The sequence below is a fragment of the Triturus cristatus genome, chromosome 5_2 (genome assembly GCF_964204655.1).
Source record: "Triturus cristatus chromosome 5_2, aTriCri1.1, whole genome shotgun sequence".
Classification (NCBI taxonomy): Eukaryota; Metazoa; Chordata; class Amphibia; order Caudata; family Salamandridae; genus Triturus; species Triturus cristatus.
The window spans coordinates 732,250,713-732,271,453 of NC_140588.1; positions in this window are offsets into that span (position 1 = coordinate 732,250,713).

Sequence of the window (20,741 nt, forward strand, 5' to 3'; positions counted from 1 at the left end):
GTGAAATTGTCAAAAGTGCTGTGGATTGACCTGAATAGTCTGTTTGATATAATTGTTCCAGCAGACTTGTGGGCATAGTGTAAAATAGTTGTAGATTGGCCTGCTAAGGAATACCCAAGAGATCAGAAAACAGGAGCTCCAGACCCGGAGGTAATGAAGAAGTACGAGCAGGTTATTGTGTTCTTGAAGAATAAGGTACCCCCTAAAGAGACAGACTGGGTTAAGATAGATCGGACACATCAGGAAGCAAAAGAATCAGTTCATGCTTTTTATGAAAGGTTGATACTGGCTTTTAAACAGTTTAGTGGAGATGAACACCTGGGTGATAAGGATTTGAGTCATTTTGTATACAGGTTCGTATATGGCTTGAGACCTGAAATCAGTGAAAGGATTCGTGAGCACACAGTTGATTGGCAGAGTAAAAAGATTGATGAGATCTTGAGACATGCGAAGTACTTTAGTGATGAAATCGAGGCAAAACAAAGAAAGCTGAAAGAGAAAGCAATGTGGGCACAGGTGAAGGTTGCAGAAAGACAAGAAGCACAGCTGGTGGAACAAGCAAATAATCCAGGAAATAGGCCCAGATATGGTACAGGGAAAGGAAAGGGGAATTTAGAGGAGGCCAAAAAGAAGTTCCCATGTCACAACTGTGGACAATTGGGGCATTGGAGATCCGAGTGTACGAATCCACCATTAGTGAGTAATGAGAATAAATCATTGAATCAACAGGTGCAGAACGAGGGGTGTAATCATCAGCAGCAACAGCAGAAGGTTGTCAGACAGCAGAGTCAAGAGCCAAAACCGCCCTTGCCGCAGAATAGAGGGTCTCAGAAATATAACCAGGACTCAGGATTCTACAATGATGAGCAGGTAAACAAACCGAGACGTTCAAACCCGGTACAACAGTACTGGTTAAAGAATGAGGGGAGTGAGTCTGAAGGGGACTATTGATGGTTCCGAAGAGAGGAGGGACGAGATCAACTGTCAGGTCAGCAGATATAAGAAATCATCCTCTCTCGGACGAAGCAATCCAAGTGGTTGGTGTAACTAATACACAGATTAAGACTCGTCTTACCGAACCAGTAAGGGTAAGAATAGGGAAATTTTCAGTTATGCACAGGTTTGTGGTCTGCGACACTAGTCCAGTGAACTTGTTAGGTAGGGACCTATTGTGTAAAATGAATTGCACAATTTTCTGTACTCCGGATGGAATAGCTTTTGAGACACCAGATAAGGATGTTTTGTATAGGATGACTCTAGATAATAGAGAAAGTGAGATTGTTGGAACATATGCTGTGTTTAATCCAGATGATTTGCCTCAAGAGTTGAGACACACAGTAAAAGCAGCGGTTTGGGATTTTACTGGAGAAGATGTGGGATTGATGAATAATGTAGTTCCAGTAAAGATTACAGTGAAAGAGGGAATCATTTATCCTAATATCCCACAGTACAGGTTGACACCAGAGATAATTGAGGGAATAACACCTATAATTGACAAGATGATTCAACAGGGTGTTTTGAGAGAGTTACTGAGTAGCCCATGTAATTCACCGATAATGGGGCTGAAGAAACCTAATGGGAAGTTCAGGATCGTACAAGATTTGAGAAAGATTAACAAAATTGTGGTAGCATGCTGTCCCATCGTGCCAAATCCGTCAGTGATTTTGTATCAGATTCCTCATGATGATGAATGGTACACGGTAATTGATTTGTGTCATGCTTTCTTTTCAATTCCATTACATCATGACAGCCAGCCGATTTTTGCATTTCGGTTTAGACAGCGTATTTTGGCATGGTGCCGTATCCCACAGGGGTATACAGAGAGTCCATCAATATTCAATCAGTTGCTAAAGAAGTCTTTGGAAAGTTTGATCATGCCTGAAAGTTCAGTACTAGTACAGTATATCGATGACCTACTTGTGGCATCGAAGACACGTGAAGCTTGTGAAGTAGATACCATAGCTTTACTGAATCATCTGGCAGATGGAGGGTTAAAGGTATCTCCAGCCAAATTGCAATTTTGCAAGAAAGAAGTGCATTATCTTGGACACAATATTGAAAAAGGTCTGAGAAAGGTGACCGATGACAGGATCAAAATTATCAGAGGAATGAGAGCCCCAATGACCCAGAGAGAAGTGAGGATGTTTCTGGGGATGGTGGGTTATTGTCGTCAGTGGATAAGTAATTTTTCCCTGATAGCAAAGCCACTGATTAAATTGACTAAAAGTGAGGTGAGAGACCCATTGGAATTAAATGCAGAACAAATGGCAGCATTTGAAGGATTGAAGAGCAGAATGTGTGAAGCTCCTGCTTTGGGAATGCCAGACTATGAGAAGGAGTTTGAATTGTACTGTAGTGAGAGAAATGGATGTGCACTTTCAGTGTTAATCCAGAAACATGGACGACTGAGAAGGCCGATTGCGTACTTCTCATCAACACTTGACCCCGTAGCTGTGGGTTTGCCAGGTTGCCTGAAAGCAGTAGCTGCTACATGCAGAAGCTTGGAACAGAGTGAGGGCATAATAATGGGATATACTGTAAGGGTGTTCGTACCTCATGATGTGGCAATTCTTTTGACAAGAAGCAGGACTCAATATATGTCACATAGTCGGCTGACTAAATATGAGAAAATCATTCTGGGAGCATCAAATGTGACTCTTGAGAGATGTGTGAATGTGAATCCAGCAACTCTGTTGCCAGATGCTGAAAATGTGAATGTGGGAGATGATGTTGATCATGATTGCTTGGATGTGTTTGACTACTGCACAAAACCCAGACCAGACATAAGAGATCTGCCACTGCCTGAGAGTGATCATGTGCTGTTTGTGGATGGATCATGTTTGAGAACTGAAGATGGTGTGCTGAGTGCAGCATATGCGGTGTGTAAAGTTTCAGAAGTTATGGAAGCTTCGTCTTTGAAAGGAGTTAGATCTGCTCAAGTAGCTGAATTGGTGGCATTGACAAAAGCTTGCAAGATTGGGAAGAATTTGAGAGTGACTGTGATGACTGATAGTCAGTACGGATTTGGAGTGGTTCATGATTTTGGCCAACTTTGGCTACAGAGAGGTTTCTTGACGTCGAGTGGAACTCCCATAAAGAATGCTGAAGTGATTGGGAAGTTGCTTGAGGCGATACAGCTGCCTAAAGAACTAGCAGTTGTAAAATGTGCTGCTCATGGACAAGGAGATGATTTTGTTACTCTTGGTAATCGCTTTGCAAATGACATAGCACAGTATTGTGCAAAGAACGATCATTCGATTAACAGGGGAAGAGAAAGGGAAATGTCTTTTTGTTCTGTGATGATTACTAATGTCCTGGAAACATGGGATGAGGTGAAACAGTTGCAGGATGAAGCAGGAGATGAGGAAATGAGGGATTGGATCAAGGCAGGTTGTGCCCCAAGAGAGTAAGATCATGTTTGGATCTATAGAGATGGAAGACCAGTTATGCCAAATTCAATGCTGTCAACAATGGCAAGAATGTATCATGGCCAGGGACACCTGGGGAGGGACGCTATGATTAGGTCCTTTAAACAAACCTGGTACAATGCAAAGTTCAGGCTGATTGCAGAGAGCATCTGTCAAAGATGTTTGATTTGTCAGCAATTCAATACAGGAAAGAAGACAGTGGTGAGCCTAGGAACAATAGGCAGAGAAGGAGGTCCTTTTACCAGAATGCAAATAGATTTCATTGAAATGCCCCAAGTGAATAGATTGAGGTATGTACTAGTGGTAGTCTGTTTGTTCTCAAGGTGGGTGGAAGCCTATCCTACTAGGAGAAATGATGGAATAACAGTGGCCAAGTTACTGTTGAGAGAGTTGATTCCTAGGTACGGGTTCCCAGTGACAATTGAGTCAGACAGAGGTGGACACTTCTACAATGAGCTCATGGGTTTAATTTGTGAAGCATTGAGCATACAGCAGAAGCTACATTGTACATACAGGCCAGAGGCTTCTGGTGTTGTTGAACAGATGAATGGCACAATCAAAAATAGGATTGGTAAGATGTGTTTAGCCACTGGAATGAAATGGCCTGATGTCTTGCCTCTAGTGCTAATGACTATTAGGTCTACTCCAGATAGAACTACAGGGTTGAGTCCACATGAAATATTGATGGGACGAGCAATGAGACATGCATTCGTGCCTGTCAACAAGTTGATGACAGTAACTGATGACATGATTTTGGATTACTGTAAAGGCCTGGCTGACGCAGTTCATTCTGTGTTTCACCAGGTTGGAGGAGACGCCACCACACTTGAAAAGAAGCAAGCCCATGATCTAAGTCCAGGGGACTGGGTTAGAATAAAAGTGCACAGAAGAAGGAATTGCTTGGTTCCAAGGTGGGGAAGGCCAAGACAAGTCATTCTGACTACGACAACTGCTGTAAAGTGTGCTGGTGTGAAGAACTGGGTTCATGCAAGTCATACTCTGAGAGTTCCGAATCCGAAGGATGGGACTGGTAAAGAGTATTTTGAAGAGTCAGATTCCAGTGATGATGCAGATGCTGAAACAGTGAGAAGAAAAAAGAATCCTGAAAGGGGGGAAGGAGAGTTGGAAAGAGAGTCAGGTGATTCTTTTTTCTTACCAAGAGAGGCTTCAAGAGTAACATTGAGAGCCTCAGAGGAGAGATCGGATTCTGTAAGAGTACCTGAAGTTCCAACAAGCAGTGGAGAAGATAAAGGGGAAGAGAGGAAAGAAAAGAGCAATTCCACGGAGACTACACCTGAGTCAGATGAAGAGATTGAGAATCCACTTGAGATTACTCCTGAAGAAGTAGGGTCAAAAGAAGATAGAGAGGGACAGGTTGCGGAAGACCCCCGAGGAGGTGTAGGGAACATTTCTGATAAGCTAGGTGAAGGGACAAGTAGTCAGCAAGAAGATTGCGTGTCGGAGACCCGAGGAGGGACAGTAGTAGGGAAATCTCAATCAGTAGAGAAGAAGTCTGTGGAGCAAAAGAAAATCGTTGATGAACAAGAGGCAAATGAAACAGAATCAGATGAGAGTGAGAATGGGAAACCAGAGGGTCGAGTTCTGAGAAAGAGAACTTGGATCGGAGAAAGAAATAATAAAGAAGTGAGACAGAAAAGGAGTGTAAAAGGAGATCTTTGGCCTAACAAGATAAAGAGGCTGGGGTACAGACTGACACGAGCAAATTCATCGAAAGCTGAACAGGTGAACGAGGTGTCGAGTCAGAATCAAGCAAAGGGTGAAAAACAAAAGGAATCAAAAGAACCAGAGGAGATCAAGAGAATCAGAAAGCCCAACCAGAAGTATAGGTCACCGGAATGGACGTACGTGGCACTGTCTGAAGAAGAAGAGGCAGAAAGTCAAGGAAATCCAGAGGGGACCTTACGGGAAGTGGTAAAGGAGGAGAAAACTGTTGGAGTCCTGAAAGTTATCTTGACTGACATTGGAGAAGAGTCAGATGCTCAGGATATTGATGATCTGATACAGTTTGATGTTGCTGAAGAAGAAGTGAAAAGTGATGAAAATCCAAATTGAGTGAACTGAAGGAGTCATTTGGAGAAGAGTGAAAAGAAGAAAATCTAAATTAGCTGTTAAAAATAATCTAGAGTTCTAGAAATTCAGTAGTGGAGTAGTAGAGGCTAAGTCAAAAGACACTGCCAGAGTAATAAGATGGCTAACACAGAAAATAATCAAAGTAGATGTACCTTCTTGAAAAGATGGTGTAGAATGTGCTGCTGCTGTATAGGATTATTAATGCTACTATGGAGTGTACTTGCTTTACTAGTTACTTTTAGGGTTACAATAGATACTTTTGGAATACATACTGAGAATATGACGAATATAGAGAAGAGTTCACAGAAAGTAGTGCCAACTAGAATTAGTAACATTTACATACATAAAGATAGATCGATTAATGATTTTTCTAGCAATGTTTTTCCAAAGTTGTTGTACGAATACGTAAAGACAATGGAAGTAAGGGATTGCTACGTCTGTATGCAATTGCCTGCATCCATTTCAGAGGGAGTTACTTATCACCTTCTTCTAGCTACGTATGGGATTTCATGTAGTGTGTTAAGTAGTAATTTTTATTTGTTAGGAAAAATAGATTATGAGATGTCTAATAAGGATAACATTTTTGGGCAATTACCTATGAATAAAAAACTGAATCCTGCTAAAGAAGCTAACATTTTTGGTGAGATTTTTATTGAAACAGAAGAATTAACATTAGATTACATTTTTAGAAACAATTTAACTTGCAGTTTGAAAGAAGAAGAAAAGGCTTTCCTACACATGGTAGAGAAAAGAAGAGTGAGCATGCATGAAAAGGCAGGAGAATATAAAATGAGTGAGACAGTGTGGGACATTGAGATGGGAAAGGAGTTGAAGAATGGGGCCAGTCCAACTTTGGCTTTAGATGCACCACAGAAGGGTAAACTATGCATTACCAGGAGGAAATCCCAATATGATAATTATTTTGCTGGGACTAGTGAGTGTCATGATACATATTTTATTGCAACTGGATGGGGATTCAGGGGAGGAGAAGATCCCGTTTTCCCGGGAGTATACTATATTTGTGGGAGTAAGGCTTATTACAGGTTGCCTGACCATTGGTATGGCACATGTTATGTTGGCCTGGTCTTTCCAAAGATTTTCCATATAGATAAGATAGAAGATGCAGAACAAATTAATCTACGAACACGCTTTAAGAGAGAAACTTGGTCAGAAATTGTAGGAGATATTTTAGGAGCTTTGATTCCAGCAGTGGGAATTTCATTAAATGCATATGGAATTCGGCAGATCAGTTTTAATTGGTTGCTCAGGAAGAAAATGTTTTGGGCTGTAGTCATATTGTTGTTTTTCCTTGTGGGAGGGGGGTTGTTCTGGGCATTGGAGTGTTCTGGAGGTACCACATCATGTGTTTTATATCAGACAGTTTTCTCAGATCCTTGTAAAATAACTATGCATAGCAATGTTTTCTTAGACACACACCGGAAATTCTTTGGAGATAATACAGATTGTTATCCCACTGATTCTGTTACAAGTTTATGGACTGCTTATTCCTTATCATTGATGAATTATACATATGTTCGTCCTCCCTATTTCATAGAGGCAAAAGGAGAATTTGGCCTGGGATATCCTGGACCTTGCTTATATTATAGAAAGCCGAAGGGGACAGGGTATCCAGGGTGCATGCCCGATATGTATTGTGGTGATTTTTACCTTGGTAAAAGAAACTTCACTCTGATAGGTTGGCACTACCAAGATTTGTCTGTCACTCAAGAGGCAGGTATTTATCCTGCATGTTGCCCTGTAATAAGTAGTACTGATGCTTATTTGTATCTCAATTGATCTGGAGAAGTAGTGTACAAAAATGTAATGGGTTTAGGAAGAAAGGATGATCCCAGTATGAAGGGAATGAATACAAGATATGCTCCATTAGATTATCAAGGTCCACTTTATGCACATCCAGGTTTTTATTTTTTGTCAAATGGTACGTATTTTAATATGTACAACGGTACAGGGGATGTGGCTTTGGGAATGGTGCTATCTTCAGGGGTACCTTGCAGGGATAGCAGACCAAATATAAGATGGGTAAAAAGAACATTGGCCAAGGAATTTTGTGAAGGCGTTACCGATTTGGCAGTTAATAATTACAGTGATGGTATTACTTTTGGATATATCCTTTCCTCTATTATTACATTTGGTGGTACCGCCTTGGCCAGGGGTGAACGAGCTATAGAGTATTTTGGGTGTAAGTTGCACATTGTATCTAATTCTACATTGGCAGCTTTACGGGACATCACCACTCAAATTGAAAGTATGCGCATATACTCCGAACAAACGAGATATGCAGTTGACTTTATTCTGGCTAAGAATGGTGGTGCATGCGCAATAATAATAATAGGAGAGCAGTGTGTGGTCGGTATCACAAATATGGAAAAGAATATCACTCAGCATATTCTAGAAATTTTGGAAAATGTTGGAGGGCTGGAGAGCGGTAATTGGAGCTGGTCCTTATTTGGGAGTTGGGGTTGGATTCTAGAAAAAGTGATATATTTCATTGTCATTTTAATTTGTTGCTGTGTTTTGATTCAGTGCCTTCCCTTATGCTGCTCATATTGTACAACTTACCTCACTCCCAAAAGGATTTCTGTTCATGATACCAACGCAACTATAATGCTCCAAAAAGAGTTTGATACTAACATGCATATCAATGAGGGGGTCTTTGGTTCTACTACTTCTCTTGCAAGTTCAACTCCTGATGTCACTCCTACTCCTAAAGTTTTGTGTCATTTTCTTCTTTACGTTGGTTATGTATGTATACATATTAGTCCCTCACATATTATTGTTTGAATTAATGTATTTCTCTCTTCACTGTTAGAACTGTAAAGACCTTTACCTGATACCAAGAATAAATGTGTCCGTATTAGCATATAATGCTAAAAGGAGGGTCTGTTAGAATTGAAACCTAACATTGTCATGTTACTCGTATTTTACCCAAAATTATGTTAGCATTTATATAGCTAAGACATTATATTTGCATACTGTATGTAGACGCAACTAGTAAATGCAGATGTTATGTAAGTTAGGTTGACATCTGAGCCACCATTTTAGTTCTCGAAGACGCCATTTTGTATTATAATCGAAACTGTTACTTGCTCATTTACGAGAAATGGTCCTTGGTAAGTTTAGTTTCTCTAATGTTGAAACTTGCTCATTAGCGCATGCCTTTTCTGTTACATAGAGGCCTTATCTCACCTGTCTAGAGGGGAGGATAAGCCAGATGACCTTGATCAGTGGACAGCTCGTACCAGGCTCAGAAATTTAAACTTCTGTTCTGTACCCCCATTATATTACAACAGCTACCAGTGTTTTTCCATGGTAGGCGGAACTTTGTGGTCTCTGCAACATGCATATTGTAACTTTATGCTTACTAGAGTCAATCCCTCATCAGCCATCATAGGAGGCTGGTCAGATTGGACTCCACTGCAATGTATTATGTGAATAAACTAGTTTGCTAGTGATAAGGTCGGGTTCCGCTACCAGAATTTAACTAGGAACCCTAGGTCAATGGATCTTTTGTTACCTGCTGAGAAGTGTAAAGAGGAAAAATAACTCATTTTGAGGCAATCCAACATTTCCAGGGACTAGGATTCAAATGATCACAGACTCTGAATTTTAAGTTTAGTGGGTTTATTACAAAGCCAGAAACAAGTGAGTGTACAAACACCTCAAGACGAGGTTGTAAAAATACATGGGAACTAATACAAAGTCATATCTGCGAATGAGCTTAATCCGGTGGGTCATGAAAAGTTCCAAAAACAGAACACAGGCCAGGACTGCCCCAAGATCTAAGTCAGACTTCATTTGTGGCTGAAAAGTAAAAAACATTAGTCTATCCCTACTCCATTTCTAAAGTGACATCCCTACTTAGCATTTCCCAGGCAAGATCAATTAAAGGTGTCAGCTCGTGAAGACTTCCTAAGAAGTACACTCGCGTTGTATGGCCAAAGCTACAGAGCTCATTCTAAGAAACTCTTTCTCTCCAAAACGATCTTCTCACCCCTTCTCCTCTCTCCCTTCTTCTCCTGACTCAACCCTTGGGACACTGTTCCTAATAAAAAATGCACAGATAAAAAACATGCCCACAGATCACCTCATCTGACTGGGCATTTTTTCATAGGTAAATTTCCACAGTCTTCCTCACTCCATCCAAGTTCAGCTCAATGACCTTGATTCCCAGGCCTCCTTAGTGAGAAAGAACACTGGCTCCCAATTATATACATTCCATTTACAATGTATCGCTTCTACTCCATGCCTAACTCCTAAAACAAAAGGTGTTAGTTTTAATTAACAAAGGCAACTTCTTCCACCTGCAACGGAAACGTGAGAACAGAACAACCTTACATGAAATTCGCTGACTACAGCCAAATGTGAGAGCTTACCAGGGAAATTACATTTTCAGGCCTACACAATTCAGTCAACATAAAAATAAACTAACAGGCCTTTCAAATACACAAAGTGAACATTTCATTTAGGCCTTTAAACATCAAATTATACACACAAATTAGCAATACTTTCCTTTGCAAGCATCTATGATTATTACACGTTAAGCACAATTAATCATCTCCACCTGCAGACTCCAACATGATGCACGTTTAACTCAAAATGCATTGCATTACACATAGGCAATTGCAATATACTAAAGTTACTAATTTTCAAACATAAATGTCATTTTCGTTTCTCTTACATGGCACAAAACAATTTATATCAATTCACTTACACACGTTTCATTATTAGAGCATGTTTTCTAATGTCCAAATGTTAATACAACATAGGAATATATGCGGGTGTGGACTAACCACGATTATGATGCACCCCTACAATTTTAGAGCACTATCGGGCTCCATCAGTTCCCCCCTCTGCTGACATGTGTCATCATAACAAATAACACTCTCTGGAGAAAGAACTGACCTAAACAGAACTTGTAGCCACTCTTCCTTGTCTGAACCTCTCCAGGCTTTTAATGTTCTCATAATGACTGTCCTGCAGTCTCTCCATCCTTCGCTCTTGCTTTCTTAGAGATCTCTCAACTCAATTTGATTTATGCCACTTATACGCTTTCACCAATCCCAACAACATAATCACACAGACCACTACTATGATAGTAGGCTTCAGGATGTAACCAAGATTTCTCTTTCCAAGGGACACAAACCAACTTCCTACCTTACCAAACCCTTTTCCTACTTTGTCCTAAACTCCTTCTGTGGTTAAGTCATATACTTCATGGTGGATCTCAGTGATACTACTTATATACTTCTTCAGATCTTTGCTGTTATCTGGTATATAAGTACAGCACTGTTGGGCCTTCATCATTTAACAGACTCCACCCTCCTTTGCCTGTAAAATATCTAAAGCAAGACGGTTCTGTATCACCATAGCCCTTATCGACACCATCTCTCCATCCACAAGCAATAACGACTGAGCTGTGTTTGCTGACAACTTGTCTAAAATAGTTGACAACTTCCTTATCCTGACATCTTTCAACACCACTCCCAAACCTGACATCAGTGCTCCAAAGATATCTCCCACAATCTCTCCTGCACTTGCACCTCACTTCCCCCTAGGATGTCATCCACCTTCCAAATGTCCTTAATCCTCCACATGATACATTTTTGGAAACACCACTGCTACATATCACGTACCTTAGCAATTCAATGGCAATCGTTCATAGGCATTTTTTCTCACAAAAAAAATAAACGTTTGGAACCACTTGTAGCTGTAGCTTCAATGGTGAAAGTATGATCACACACACTTTCTCCCACAAAGACCTTATCATAATAGGTTTGGACTTGTCTCACACACAGCTTCCCTCTCTGTTCAAAATCCAACGCTATTGGACCACTGCTCCCTTTCGCTTTATGTGCTAACTACTCCTTGGTCCACTCAGGTTTCCCTTCCTTGTCGTAACAATTTCCTGTTAATTGTCAATGTCTATCTTCTACTTGACCTATAAATTTCTTCTCCACAACTGTTAATGAGCATGTTAAATTGTGACGATGTGCATAAGCTGTATCTAAAGTTAGAGTAGGTATGAAATACTTTCTCACTCTATCTTCCTGCTTATAATAATCATACTTGTTCAAATGCTTGTAAGCTGGAACTTTTGAGAGTACTACATCATAATTAGAAAAATAGTATTCGATCTACACTCCCGCTCCCAATGCCCGATCTTGTGACAATAATGACATGCAGTAGTTTTCTTTAGCGTGGCCACATCCATCCCTGTCTTAGGGTCTATGGGTTTCCCCTTTCCCTGATCTGACCCATTCTGGGTTCCTCCTTGATGCTTTCCCTGTCTTCTTCCTAATGTTCCTGCATTTGGACCAGCATTAACTTATCCTTGATCTTCCTATGCTACGAGTCCACTTCGTCACTACAGTATCTGGCATACCGTAGAATCTCGTCCATGGATTTATTCTGCCAACAGATCAGATGCTGCTGGATCATAAAGCTAACTTCTGGTCTTAATCCTAGAACAAATTTAAAGAAGAACTTTCCCATATCCTTTGGGTTGAGAGTATCTAACCCGCTGTACTGCTTGAAGGGTTGCACGAGCCTCTCGTAATAGGCATGTACAGATTCATTTGGCTCCTGAACAGTTCTGTTTATATTAACCCAATCAATGTCTTGTGGTGAAATTTTGGATTGTAACCATGTGATTACCTGCTCAAACTTTTTCATGACCACAGGTGAAGGACCAAGGGTAACAGAATCTGGCTCAGGTTCTGACGACGGCCAGTCAACAGCAATTTTACATGCTGACCATAAATCACTTGGTACTACAATGTCAAACAACGTATTCAAATCAATCCACAGTACTTTCAAAATTTTGACAAATTGATCAACTTGCTTGTACCACTCAACAGGTTTTTCCCTCAGCCGAGGAAAATCATTGGTAAATGCCACCAAATCACCTCTACTCCAAGGCACATACACATACCCTCCACTCGGTACCTCTTTGCAAAGGATAAGCCTCTACTTCTACTGTACCCCCTCCTGGAGGCGGTGTTTCTCCTATACCCTTCTTGATGCTCTTCTTCTTGGACCATCTTTCTTCCCATTTTTCAAGCATGCTCCATGCATTTATCCCTACAATCAATTCTCGAAAATGTGTTTTCAGACCTATGACCCTTTTCTCTTCCGGTTCCTGATCGCTATAATTTAACCTGTGGCTTCCCTGTAACATTTTGATTTTAGACAAATAGACATCATACCTCTGTGCACATTCTGTCAATTTTTTATGCGCTTTCCTTGCCTTACAAGTGACATCCTTCGCCACAAATAGCAATTCATCTGGCTCATAGAGTTCTAAAGGTAAGCTTCCACTGATTATTTCATCCACTTCTGCCTTTACCCTCATCACGACCAGCACTTTGGCCCTTATGGCAGCTTTAATCGTTCCTCGACTTGATGCACTACTTAACCCTTCACTCTCACTACTCTGATCTCCACATTGATTCCTTCCCTTCCACTATGTTCCGTGAGACAGATTGACTCCCCGAAACTCCCTGAGCAATGTCTCCTCCGATCATCCTTCCACTAGGACCTCTCACTGAGGTTTCCCACATCCTCAAATCGGAATGGGAATCAGCCAAAGACCCTGATCTTGCTGCTCTTGGTTCCACATGACCTCTAGAAGAATTTGCAGTGGTTGGCAAAGGTGTACTCGATTCTATGAGACTGGAAGGGTGACCTGTTCCACTCACTGTACCATTTTCTCCAGAACCAGTGCTTTCTCCTGTTGCTGATCTCATTAAGCTCCCGTTTTCCACATTATCTGCATCGTACACTGATACTATGGGACTAATGGTGACCGGCACTGTAAGAGCTTCCGGTGGTCTTGTGACAATATTAATGTCACTTGCTTCTGCGCTCCTCAGAGGTTGTGTTCCTATTACCTCTGTTCCTGCTGAAATCCTTCCCCTTATTCCTGCACTAGAGGTTGTCTGCGGCTCCCCAGTTTCCTCTGTAAGTGTCCTCCTTTCCTCCTCTGAGCTCGGGTTGTATGGAGGTGGACGCTCTGCTAGTAATCTCACCATTAAACTGTCATCTGTGTCACTATCATCTTCTTCTCTCCTCTTCTGATCATCCCCCACCTTTACTAATAGAGGAAACAATATATCTCCCTCATTGGTGTCTACCCTCTATCTTTTCGCCAATGCAACCCATCATGCATCTTGAAATGCCCTGATTGACTTTTTCACCCTTTCTTATCTTTGATCTCTCTTTCTCGCGTGAGCTGCCCTCATCCATGCATCTAGCGCTTCAAACTGTGTTGGTCTGGGTAGAGGTCGCAACGCAGTCATCACTGCTCTCAATCGGTACAGCACATCAAATCTAAATGGACCATAACATGCGAAAGCCAAATCTCCCTACTTTTGGGTAATCTTTTGCCAATTTTGAAGCCAAATTATAGTATAGAGACCTACATTCGTAGCCATGTAATGGGCTGGGGTATCCTCGGGTGGTGCTTCTTCCCCCACTCAACTTACCACTCCTCTATCTACCCTACAAAGATGCCGCAATACCTTAAAACATTTCATGATGAAATCAACTCTTTTACCCACCAAATGTTTTCGTCCTACTTCCTGATGGGGATCAACTAATACCAGCGCGACTTTACACCAACCGACCTATCGCAGCGCGGCACACTTCAATGGCACTCCTCCTTCTCACTCAGCAGTTCCCCTCCTTCACAATCTTTATGTTAATACACTCACACAACTCACTCATACAATCAAGTAACTGTTTGTCCACCAACGACCGAACAGTCACATAACCGACTGTCTATCCACCATACGACCGGAGAGTCACAGGTAATTGTCCACCTCAATCTGGCAACTGTGTGTCCCCGAAACGACCGGATTACTGCCTTAGACCATCAGTCCACAAATGGCTGGACAGTCGTATAACTAATCGATAGGATCCAATCACTCGATCTTCCACACACAGTAACCCACGACCTGCGTCGGACACCCAAACACTCGCACTCTCGTTCCATATCACGAGTGGTCCGTCGATGACGTCTCACAACTCCCACAATCAATGGTCAGACAATTATAACTCTGGGTGTCTTCCACACCACAGTCTCTTCATCCCGGGATCTTAAGCTGCTCTTTGAGCCTGACATCAAATAACACAAATCACACAGACCGTGCACGCGTTCAGTCTGAAACCACAATCACTCGACTTTCATCCCAACTTCGCAAGACATCACACAATCAAATCATCACCGCAATCAACCAGCCATACATCCCTATTCATTCTCACTCCACCACGAACTGCTGTTCCCTCCGCATCGTCACTCTTCGCCAATCTCCATCCAGTGCCGTATACTTACACTGAACCAGTATTCCACATGCTCTACATAGTACACTCTTGCCCAACACAGGGTACCAGCACATGAGCGCCGTGGGTGTCCACAGCACTACATCTTTTTTCCGAGCCTAGCAACATTCAAACTGAGCTACACAGGATGCGCCTGTGAGGCACTATAGGGGAGGACACTGTTTTGCCCCGAGATTTTCCAAAGAAGACGTTCTTGGAAGTAGCAAGGCCAGCGCACCAGTGCACAAACATGTCTGCTCCTTCCTCTGTCAGTGATCCCAGAATGTCCCTTAGCAAATCTGGGGCAGTACTCTTTAATAACAAATAGACCCCAGTTATTGAGTTCCAGTGCTGGGCCATTCTCCTCTATGAAACATAGGAAGGGTTGAATGCCAGCATAGATACCCCATGTCAGGGAATCTGGGACTATGAGATAGATAGGTACACGTGGCTAGAAGAGATGGGGCAACCCCTAATTGTACAGAAACTTACACTGTATTCCTTGTGTTTCAGAGACAAAGGAACGATATGTGTAGCAATACTGCCTACTGGCAATGTGGGGAATTTGCCTACACCTATCTCAACCCTCTGCCCCCTCATAATCAGACGCACTCTGACCGTAGTCATCCCTGGAAAAGATCTGTCCAAGTCGTTCCAACATCCACTACAGAAGAAAATAACTCTTTTGCATCAGGCTAGAAAAAAAGAACTGCTGATTACTTTGGCTGGGCTCTGTACATGGACATTCCGGAAGAATTCTGACTGTTTTCTGACAAACCTGTAAACGCTGGAGGGTCCATACCCTTCTTAACCTCGCAAACATAGGTGAACTCCCACTGGTTGCAAATACCCAGGTGGAATATGCTGAAGATGATCAACAATACTGAATACTCGGCCTAAATGGTATCAAGGAAGAACTAGGAGCTATCCACCTCATGGTGAAGCAACATTGGTATTTGTTGGATTTGATGACCTTAAAGTAGGATAAGGTTTGTGCCAAAATTGGTGTATCCTGCTGTAGTTTCATCTCAGAAATGACCTTAGACAATGGACACTAATTTTTGCTATACACCAACTGTATTGCCTATAAGCTGACATGAAGAATGAGGGAGGTGCCCCTGAGCAGAACTGGTTTATAGACTTATTTTCCTGGTTCCCCCGATAGGTGTACAGACTGGCTGTCATTGCTTCCAATTAGTCTTCTTGTGCTATTTTTGTGAGGTTTCCTACATGTGAGAGTTTTCTTCTGTAAAAACGCAGTTTTCAAGTTAGGTAGATTGCAAGTAACTAGTTAATTAGAGTGTCATGCAATATGGGGTAAATGGTGTAGTTGAAAAATCAACTAGGGGGGAATGTTAATATTGGAAAATACGATATCAATTCATGTCACAATATATGTACGTATAATAACGCACTCAAGTCGCCGTTATTGAAATCATCTGATATGACCTCCCCCTGAACCCCAAGTCAGAAGCCCTGCGACCTAGGCTGAAGCAACGGATTGACAGATCACAGGTAGGGTTACATGTCACCCTTAGACAAACTCGCGAGCATGTAAACCCAGATCGATCCAACAGATAGGCAGCAACACCACAATGGTCTTGGGAGATTGGCTCTAACAAAACACGTTTGGTCAGAGAGGTGCGCCTTCCCAAAACACCATAAAGTGAGATGCCACATTAAGTTAGGAACACTCAGCCAATCAGAACAGAGCATACAAACTAAACGCTGTGGTCACACGCTCCTCATGCCGGACATCTGGACACTTCTCTTCTGGCCACGCATTGTGTCCACGCCAGGTCAAGACCCACATATGCTTTTTATCAATGGACCAGATTTATGGCCATGTTATTAGGCCCAGATTTCTGTCTCCAAAGTAATGTACAAATTACTTTATGACGCTTTATGAAATGTAAAAGAAGATGACCAAAACCAATGTGCTTTGAGACAGTCTTCAGACCCCAACTCTGCTGCCTGCTCTCCCGGCCGCTGCGTTTAATTTAACCAACTGTTCCTGTTTTGCCAAATGCCCCTTGCCTTTTATCTTTTCAAGGTAAATTCACATTTGAATATCGATAGATCGATCTACATCTTCCGCAAATAGCAATGATGAATTGAAGCTGACTTCACAATCCAAGCACATGATATCCAAACTTATAGATACAGTGAATGGCCTGAGAGAAGATGTAAAAACAATCATAGCTATAAATGTAAAGATGGTAGAAATTCATATAGACATAGCTTCTGAACTCAATAGAATTGCTGCAGACCCCCAAGAAGCTAGAGTACAGACAAATGCTATGCCATCAGCTTCACACCCAACACGTACACCTCAACCTACACATACTGATTGCCCAAAATAATCGCATGTTGCTTCATCAGAAGATGAAGAGTTAATCTGTCGAAAAGCAAAAGGTAGTACTACTATAACACATCAGTCTTGATGAGTAAGCAGATAAACTTGGTTGTTGAAATAGTGTTTGTTCAAAGGTGTTGCTTAAGACATGTACAATTCCTAACTACCACCAAAAAGTGAATAGCATTATGAATACAGAAATATTTGTTGACACTTTAGACATTTGATGGTATGTGTCCATCTAAGGGTCATGTGCTGTCAAATAGGAGTTATACACTTTGATGTTGTGTGACGTGCAAGGCTTGTTGAAGCAGACAGAGACCTTTGTCTCATGATTTGTATTTTTTTTGTGTCCTGTGACCTTCTAATGCTCCTGGCCCTTATCGATCATGCGCTCACACCAAAATTGAATGGCACGCCGAAAACGTGATGCTACATCCTCCATGTGTTGCAGCCTCATGTTGCACCTTTTATGCAGCCGTTGTGCAGCACTATTCATGTTTGCTAAAGAGATATCAGATAACATGAATTATGTTCCAGTTACTCACAAATTTGGATAAATTCAGCATAACATTGTGTCAATTGTTTCCAACAATAAGTGTCCAATTTCAGATATACATTGGTCTCAGCCATGAATACTCTCCATACATGGAGTCAGATTACTCACTGTCCACACTTACAATTAACTATGACGTACCACTACAAAATCAGTGTGCTTAGGGTGGAACAAAATGGGATCAGAAGTACCCACAAACGAACAAAAAGATATGTGGTACAAACTTAACACCGATCTAGTTTACTGTAAATAATGAAATCACTTGTAAACTATATGTGATGACCACCAGGTTCAAGACAAATGCAACAGAACAGGAAACAACTTCACACTTGGCATGTGTTAGATTTCTGATTCTAAGATTATCATGTTACCAAGACAGATCTGCTGGTGCAGATGGAGATGTGAACTGGCCCACTGCCAAAGCTACACATCAACACATGGACTTATGATCCACAACAAGAAATCAGGTGTCTGACCCAGACACAGCCAATGAACTGCTCCCATTGTTGCCACAGATGACATCTGCATTACCATGGGCAGAGGAAACACAGCTACCCTCATCCTCCAGGACCTCTTTGCAGCATGCCACCCTGTCTAGCACCCCATCTCCATCCAACGCATTCACAACATTGTAGTCCAAGGAACATGAACTCTGATGGATCGACTGCTTCCTGCATACAAAAACACACTCAGTCAGATAGACAATATACACCTCAGATTCCCACTACCTCATCTGAGTAGTTTGGCAAGGATCCTCTCTGAGCCCAACACACTTCAATATGTATACATGATCACTCGAAACTGCATCATCTGCGCTCATAACAGCAACGTCCTGTCCTCCATCATCAACTCCTAAGTTGTCATCTCCATCACTGACATGACACCCAATACCCAGATCACTTACAATTCCTGAAATTTCCAACTGGATGGAGTCCAACTGTTTCAAGCAGGACATGGCCAAGCCAGTAATATGATTTTTGAGGATGAGATTATGACCATCAGACTCCACTCTGAGGGCAACAAAGCTCAGACCAACACCCAGTAACACCACACATGCATCAGTAACAGGAGGTTCACACATTTCCAGCCTGAACAACCCTGTACCCATCTGATGCTTTCAGTACTAGAGAATGCTGGAAAAGCTCTTCAATTGAAAAGGCTCAATCTGGAACCCAAATATCATCACTTATAACATCAACAGAATCAAGGTGAACTAAGAAAAGCCACACTATACCATGTTTTAAACAACACTCACCAGAAGGCTGTTGCAAGCTCAGAAATTGGTTTTGGTAGTCATGCTTGATTTGTCATATGACCAAATCTGCCTCAGATCATTACATATGAGATGGCTTGTTGACTGAGATTTTATGCCATTTAGCATCACATTTGTGACACTTTTTAACACGGATTACATTTTCTACAAGCTGGAAGTTGCATGGCACTGGGAAGTGCCTTGGCCAGAACGTACAGAAGACTGTAGTGCTGCATTGAATTCTTTAGCGCCAAGGGGACATTCTCTGAGTGGTGGAAGGGAGCACCCATACTAACACCCATGATTTGTGTCACTAACACTGTCTATAATGGGAGGGTGGACAGAGATTGGCGTAAAATTATGATTCCAACTATTGACTTTGGTCACTCTCAAGGATGAATGCTTCTGTTGTTCATTTGGTTTCCCTATTTTGCATGTGTACTGCACTGTACTGCAAACATAGATAACATATTGCAATTTTACGGAAAGACAGTGCATGGTGTTTTGCCATGAAAGGGTATTGTTCACGTTCCAAACCTATGCTAGCCTCACACAAACACCATTGCACTATGGTGTGCTACACACCTACCCGATTTAACTCTGGCAATAGGGAAAAGTGTTGGATAGTGCCATTACTCTGTTAATGTGGCCCTCTCCTGCTCTCTCCTTCTCACACAGCACCTCACTGCATTTTTGGCTCCTGCACTGCACAATAGTTCTGCCATTATACCCCTATTTCTCTCCAGTTAGGAGACATCGCGAGGAATACTACCCATTCCAATGGTGTGACCTATACTTTCTTGGTTACACTTATGGTCCATTATGGCCCATTAAGTCCGCTGCCCTTCAAATTATGGTACATGAGTTTGGAATTATCTGTCAATGTTGTTCAGGGATCACAATGGAATACTATTTTTATGTAGGGACACATACATTTGACTTTGATACAATGTGCTTTGTTTATGTGATATTGTTGTGTGATTAGTATCATATGTACTGTTTGACTATGTAGGCTAGGAATTTGTGATTGCTTGCTGTGTACAATGTGAACTATAGACTTTGTGATGTTGTGTTTGTATCTTACACAAGACATGGTGGTATCATTGACATATGTTACCATAATTTATACTTTCAGTAAGTTGATTTGACTTGTGTGATATGTGTTTCATATGTCCATACATTATACACCTTTATTTGAGGAAATTAGACATTTATAGTTTCATTGCACTCAAGAGAGACTTTTGGGGAACAGCAGATTACTTTGTATTCTTGGCTGTTTCAAACATGACAAGGAGACAGATCATGTTTCTTATTGCTTCATTGATTTCACACACACATATGTAAGTCACTTGAGATTGCATTTGATTTGTTGACAGAGCTTGTTTACACACTACCACTACGTGATTTGAGTTTAGATATTTCTGGAATTGTCTGTCACATTATGTACATCCTAGTTGAAAAATAAAAATTGTATTTGGTTGTAGAAAGGTGTCATTTAATCAACCTAAATCAGGAAATGTGTTGATCCTTTATGAGAAAAATGAGCTACAGTTCCATTCCTTCTGAGATTTCCTTCATGCAAATCCATTTTTGCATTTGGTACATCAGCCATAATTGGCATGGTGGAATCAATATTTGCAGGATCTGTTTCGTCCACAATGTCCAATTTCCCTGTAAATGCTATGTTGTGTAGAATGCAACATACTACAATTATATTGC